We start from the raw sequence: 7,417 nt of genomic DNA on the forward strand, positions 1-7,417 counted from the left end.
AGCCTAAATCTTTATAATAAAGATTTCTTGGATTTTTGTTGTTTTATTCTTTAAAAAACAGGTCTTTTATTGTATGTGTTGGAAATCTGATGATATAATAAAGGAAATCTGGCCAGGGTCCAACTACCAAAAAGGCAACACAGGCAGTGAACTTAGGGGTCACAGGATCGGTATCCGCCTCCCATGCCTTCCCATGAACATCTAGGCTCTTTCCCCAGAGAAAGGCAGATTCATTTCTGTGAACTGTTAATTTACATCTTCATCTAAAACTAGTATTTGACTGGAGCAAATGTGAGCATTTCACACCATTAGTTTTCTAGCATCTGAGAACTGGCCATGCAACATGTATTTAGGCAAATGTTACAATCACGGTGAGCAATATCTTCTTACGATATTGTCTCATTAATACTGGATGACTTTTTCCAAAGTATAAACAATAGATAATATTAGAAAAACATGTTTATAACAAAAAAGAAAAAACTGGGGGGTGGGGAGATGGCTCAGTAAATAAGCGCTTGCCGCCTGACAAGTGCAAGGGCCTGAGTTCAATGCCCAGTTCCGCAAAAAAAAAAAAGAAAAAAATTATTGAAGACATATATACTGTAAATGCACCAAGTCTCAACAGAACTTGCCCACAAACACAATCAGAAGAAGCACCACTTTTAGGTGTACCTATCTCAGGAGAGGCCAATCATGTCTCCTCTGGGCACTATATACTGGGTGTAGATTGACCCAGAACTGACTTCAAAAGTGGAGTGAGTGTTCCGATTCATTAAAAAGCTTCCAAATTACATACTCAGGGAACACATGGGTACCTTGTTGGTCACCTTAGCTTTTAATCACAGGAACAGGGAACAACATTCTGCATTTGATGTGGAAACCAATTATGTCAGCCTTTCTCTTTGATGGGGCATTTGGGATTTGCAGGTAAAGTGCTGGTTTCATTTTCCACTAGGGAACTTTAGCCTGCTTGGAAGCAGTGAGGCTAACAACCTTAACTGCCAGGTCCTGCCATCAGCTTGTGGGGCTGCAGTTGTAGTGTTGTGGCACTGCTTGCAAAGCAGGACGCGATCTTGATCTTCCAAAGAATCCAGGTACTGGCTGGGCTCAAAAGTCCTTTCCTGGGTAACACAGCACTAGGATCATCAATGAACAGGACTGATTTGAGGTAGCTGCTCAGTTTTGCCCGGGCCATTAATGAATACCCAATGCAGGGTGCAGCTAGTTGATTAGCTGGGGTTTTTGTTGTTGTTTGTTTGTTTGTTTTTTAAGGGGGAAAAATCAGCAAAATAAGAGCACTTTTCCAGTTCATTTAAAAGTCAGCATCCCAAGTAAAAGAATTCTCCATAGGAATGGACATAACTCCCATAGTCTGATACTCACCAACTATCTTCTCAAAGAAGTTTGTCTTCCCTTCCAAAGAAATATTTCTCTATGAAGTCAAATGGATTTTCCACTCGGAAAACCTTGCTGAAGCCTAGTTCCAGCATGAGCCTGTCAGCCACAAACTTGATGCACTGTTTCATCAAATTGGAGTTCATCCCGATAGGCTTCACCGGCAAGCCCTCCGTGAGGAACTCCTGCTCAATGCCGATGGCGTTGATGACAATCTCCCTCACCCTCTGCTCCAACGGCTTGTGCACCAGGTGCTTGAACATCAGGCACACGAAGTCACAACGCAAGCCCTCGTATCTGCTAATGAGTTCGTTGGAAAAGGTGAGGCCAGGCATGAGGCCCCGTTTCTTGAGCCAGAAGATCAACGCAAAAGAACCAGAAAAGAAAATTCCTTCCACAGTGACAAAGGCCACCGTGTGTTCTCCATATGTGGCCTCTTTGTCCCCTATCCAGCGCAACGCCCAGTCTGCCTTCTTCTTCACACAGGCCACGGTCTCAGTGGCATTGAAGAGAAACTCCCTTTCTTGGGAATCTCTAATGTAAGTGTCCATAAGGAGTGTGTACATTTCCGAATGCAGGTTTTCCATGGCAATCTGGAAGCCGTAGAAACACCGGGCTTCTGTAATTTGAACTTCTTGGTTAAATCGCTCCACCAGATTCTCACTGACTATGCCATCGCTGGCAGGAAAAAAAAATATAATAATAAAAAGTTAGAATGTGTGATATAAAGTATCTCTCTTCAGCCTTCAGGGCTTCCCAGTGCTGAATGTCTTTGGAAAGATCGACTTCCTCCGCTGTCCAAAAAGAAGCCTCGGCTTTCTTACACATCGGAAAAAAAAAGAAAGAAGAAGGAAAGAAAGAAAGAAAGAAAGAAAGAAAGAAAGAAAGAAAGAAAGAAAGAAAGAAAGGAAGGAAGGAAGGAAGGAAGGAAGGAAGGAAGAAAGAAAGAAAGAAAGAAAGAAAGAAAGAAAGAAAGAAAGAAAGTTTGTAATAGGCTTCAAGTTATTTGTCATTTACCTGCCTGCTTCCCTATTCCTCTTACAGGACAGCACCCATGCATTTGAATTTGTGATGCTTGATTTGTAACAAATTGGTTTATCGCATACACGGCAGGGAACACATTGAATTTTGTTGTTACTGGACAGAAGGCCAACTTTGGGAACTCACATGTTTTAAAATGGCCTGTTGATCTGCCTGATTTTTGTTGCAAAGACAGACATAATTTTAATTATACTGGATTATAAATACATACACCCTTTTATCTACAGGGAATCCCCAAAATACAAATCAAAACAAAGTAAGTCAGTGACTTAACAGATGCAAACAAATATAATAAAACTTTGTGTGCAAAAGATGTGCACAAGCTAAAGAACTTTCCGCCTCTGTTCTCAGAGAAGTAGCAATCAGACAAGAGAACTGTAACCAAACTTCAGTATTTAAATTCTTCTGAATTTCTTAGTAAGCACTGTTTCATCTTCTACTGTGAAAAATAAAAATCAGATATTTTATCTTTTGAGTAATACTTATTTAGTTCCTACTTTCCTGACTTCCTGTATAGTGTTTAAGATGAAACAGTGTTGGGCTTCCAGTACTTCCCCACTGAAAGAAGCTAGGTATGTGTGTGTGTCCAGGGTCAGTTGTATAGTAGAAGTACATACAGTTTTGGGATACCCATCTCTGACAGGACTAAAGAAGAAAAGGGGATACAAAGGAGGGACCATTTTGTATCTGTATATGCAGGATGGTTAGGACAGATATACAGCTACTTTCGCTTAATTCAATGAGAAGAAAGATTTATACTAATAGTGTTTGGACAGGATATCCTGTCTGCATCTTGTGCTATGGATCACCAGTAAGAAGATAACAATCTACAGTGCATTAATTATTGAAACTGTCCTATTAATCAGCTTTGAAACTGTAAAAAAATAAAAATAAAAATAAAAATGAAACAATTTGGATCCATAGAAAGGAAGTGCTAAATTTTGGTTAAGAGATCTCCTTGAAAAGTGGACCTTTATCAAGGAACACGGAATCTTAAGTTCTCAGAAGAGATGAATTTCCCAATGAGATTTAAAGAAAGGCAGGCTTTTAAGGAGAAGTAAATGAGATTGGTGTGGACCTGTACAGACGTGGTGGACTGACATCCAGCTGAACTGAATCAGAGAAGTGCAGAATGTGGAAGTCCCAGTTGAGGCTTGCTGCCAACAACATAAAAGAGAGAACTGCAGAAGAAGAGGAGTTCTTGAGACTTGATGGCTCTCCTGGTACTGTTGGTTCTCTGCAGGAGCTTGTCATGCTGATTTTCCTAATGGGAACTCAGCTGTTAACATAAAGGAGCTTGGCCTTGTCACCGAGAATGGCTCCAGTTCACTTTTGGGGAGCTCTGGTCCTTACTTTGAGCAGTGGTTCCTGGTTCCAATGCAGACTCCTCAGCCTGCTGGTACAGCTCCTTAGTCTTGCTCATCCAGACTTTCCAGCTTCTAGCACTGATCTTTGGACCTTCCCAGCACAGATCTGTGAGACAGACCTCCGTGAGACATTGTCATGGACCCTTCAAGAGAATATGTGAGACTATGGGCTTAAAAAGAAAGACAAACAAACAACAACAAAAACTCCAAGCAAGTTTTTTTCTTATTCTACTTGAAATCTAGTAAATGTGGATTATAGTGAATACTAATAATCAAGGAGAAAGGGGTTGAAAAGTGTGCTCACAGTTTTTCTAAAAGTGGGTTTGTTGGTACATAACCAGAAAAGGTACATTAGGATTTCCAACAGTGCAGTAGCAATAGTTCTGGCTTGGGTTGGGGAATAGTTGGTCAAGAGTAACATCAAGGGGCCTCAAGTCTCCTAGGGTACAGGATGAGCTGTGGGTATTTCTGGCTTTTCTTTCATTGGTGACCAGACAAATAAGAAAAGATAGCAATACTCCACCTGAGGATCCCCAAGAGGGAAAAAAAAAAAAAAAACCCTTAACCTATCCCTAAAGCATATCATTAAAACAATACTGATGAGTTTGAGCATATATGTACAGTTCAATGATGCTTTTACAAGTTTTAAATGCACTAAAATTTAATTATAAAAATGATCCAAACAAAATAGATGGGTTGTTTAAAATTATATTTTTTACTATTACTGGCACTGAGACAAGTGATGTCTTCCACACCATAAAATGACCAAGTCAAGATTCACTAAAACCAGTCTGCCTCAGCTACCACATTCTTAGAAACAGCTACACACTGATAAAATAGCTATCACACTGACATTTCAAAGACAGTCAGTGTATCGCAGTGATCTAATTTCTAAGGCTTTTATTCTTTAAACTCTAAGGAAAAATAAGAAATCAAGAAAAGGACATTTCATTTACAAGTGGGTTTTGACTACAGATCACACAGAAGGTCTCATAGGAACATGCATGGGAGGGTAATGTGGCTTGGAGAAGCTGCCCAGCTGCATGGGAAGGACCTGTAGGAAGGATGGATGATGTCCAGCACAAAGAGATTGTGCACTATGGATGCATACAACTATATGATATATACTATATATAAAATAAAGATAATAGAAATTGAAAAGGATGAATCCTCATCAGCTTTTTCAAGGTAGAAATGAGACAATTCAGTGACTGATGTAAAAAATCAGATTATAAGGGAGTGAAGTAGACCCTGTGATGACTAAAACAATCATGTTCTCAGTTTAAAAGAGTCCATTTAAAGCAGAGAGCAATGTTTAGGAATTTCTCTTGGCTTTTGGAGCTCCAAATACAGAAGTCTACTAGGAAATCCTTAAATGGGTGTGGAGTTTGGTAGTCAAGTCTAGCATACTTTTGAATCAGGTAGGTAGAAGCATAGCTGGAGTGCTAGGAATTATATAAATGGAAAGATTACACAGTAAAAGGGTATACTATGAAGGAAAATAGTTCTGAAAAGTCCAGGATAATAACCAGATATCAGAGAAATAAATATTTATAGAGCATGAAATTAAAGACATCATAATTGCATCAAGACCAGAAGAGTTTCTAAAAAAATAAGTTTTAACAAGGTTTCATTTTTTAATTAATTCAATTTTATTTAATCTTATAAAACAGAACATTGTTGGTGATCCTACAAAGTGCTGTTTTAAAGACGTAGAGGGAAAAAAGCATTCAATTTATATAAATTTGAATTAAGAAAAAAGAAATTAAGTTACTTTTTGAGGAAATAAAACTATTAAGGGAGTAAATTAGAAATAGACAAGTAGGAGGACCCAAAAGGGTAATGTTTGCTTTATTGGTTAATTTTATAAACAAAAATATAGTAAAAACAATGACAACAAAAAAACTTTTCAGAGATAATGTTTAAACATAAAAATTATTAAGGATAGAAACAGAATGCCTATACTTTCATTTTGTCAGATATATACAAATCACTATCCCAAATCTAAAGATAGAAAAAAAGCAGAAGTGCCACAAAAAAATTTAATAGCATTCCAAAAATGTGAGAAAGAACAGTAAAAACATAGGAATTAAACTACAAAGCTTCTCACATCCATTTTTCAGTCTCCCTTCAATAAGCAGAAAGTTGGAATCAAGACTTCTATACTGAGTCATCTATTAGTCAGACAAATGATACTGACAAAGTAAAATTTGTTCACTTCAGTAATATGTACTTCATTAAAGCTAAACATCAGGAGAAATCAATTCTCTTATCCCATCCCCTCTCTCTCTCCCTCTTTCTTTAAGTCCAATGTACATTAAAGGTTCAATCAAACTATTTTTATTTAAATGGGATACTCCGATATTTAGACATACTTAAGTGAGTTTGCATATATGTACTCCAGAAGGTAGGCTTAAAGATGATTGCTATTTTTTTGTTGTTGTTGTGGAACTATATCTACTATCTCATAGCCTCCTGCAACAAAAATGGAGATGAGCATAATATGTAAATGTGGATAACCCTACATTAGTGGGTGAAAGGGGCATGAAAATAAAATTCAACGTGATCCTCAGATGACTTGCAAACTGCTTTGGAAAAGCAAAACCTACATATGCACTCAGCATATGTAGGACATTCTTCTCATCCTAGTTTAGCTTGCAAACAAGTGTATCTGGGTAAGCCATCCAGTGCAGGTGTAAGTATGGCTGATGGTTTTGCATTGATTTATTCAAAGTGCCTTCTCTCATGATCAGATGCAGATATTTGCAAGCAGCCTACCTAAAATGAAAATCTATTATAGCAGAGGAAAGCGTGCAGGAAGCCCCTGTCCTTGACTCTGACCTTATTAGCATGGTGTTCTAGCCAACTTCCACTCACCACCTTTGGAGGAGATATCGATAAATATGTGCATATATAAAGACAGTGTAGCTTGTACAATGTGTCTTAATCACACACTCAGATTTTCCCACCAAGTAGTTACATTTTCTAAAATACATGAATCTATTCATTTTTTTCAGAATTGGAAAGAAGATATTTTAAATGTAGCTTTCAATTTTCTACCTAATGTCAGTGCTAATGCAAATAAAGTAGCAGGTATTTGAAATGCAATAATTGATATTCTTTGTTGAGATAAAATTTTACCTTGTTATGACAAAAATTAGATTTCTATTAAATTATTTAAATCAAGCAATCCATATGTTGGTCAATCTTAGAATATTTGAAGCCAGAATGCTAGAGTAATAACTGATATAAAGCACGCTCAATGAGAAGGAGCTTCTGCCTCTTTTGTTTTCAAATCACTTTGTTCAAATGAATGCTAGCAAGTATTCAAATGGAACAATAATTTGTCTGCTTCCTTTTTACATCACAAATAAAGTATAAAAAGTAAAGCCATATTAATATGCTGAGCTGTTAAAGGCTCAAGTCAACAACTTCTGACATTGCCAGTCTTACGAAAAACCCACTACTATTATGGACTACTGGAGTATATTGGAATATTTTGCTGAATTCACGCATCTACAATATTTAAATGACAACAGAATATCCTTCTTCGACAAAACTAAACAAAGAAAGCTGTACAAATGAACAACCATTTTGTATCTGTATATTCAAAA

The 7,417-nt window shown here is 37.4% G+C and overlaps 1 pseudogene; it reads right to left on the reverse strand.

Annotated features, from left to right (window-relative positions):
• Positions 1 to 1,312: 1,312 nt before the first annotated feature.
• On the reverse strand, positions 1,313 to 2,225 carry LOC101582401 (annotated as a pseudogene).
• Positions 2,226 to 7,417: the final 5,192 nt, after the last annotated feature.

Source organism: Octodon degus, unplaced genomic scaffold (assembly GCF_000260255.1).
Source record: "Octodon degus isolate 3935 unplaced genomic scaffold, OctDeg1.0 scaffold00187, whole genome shotgun sequence".
In the NCBI taxonomy this organism is placed as follows: domain Eukaryota; kingdom Metazoa; phylum Chordata; class Mammalia; order Rodentia; family Octodontidae; genus Octodon; species Octodon degus.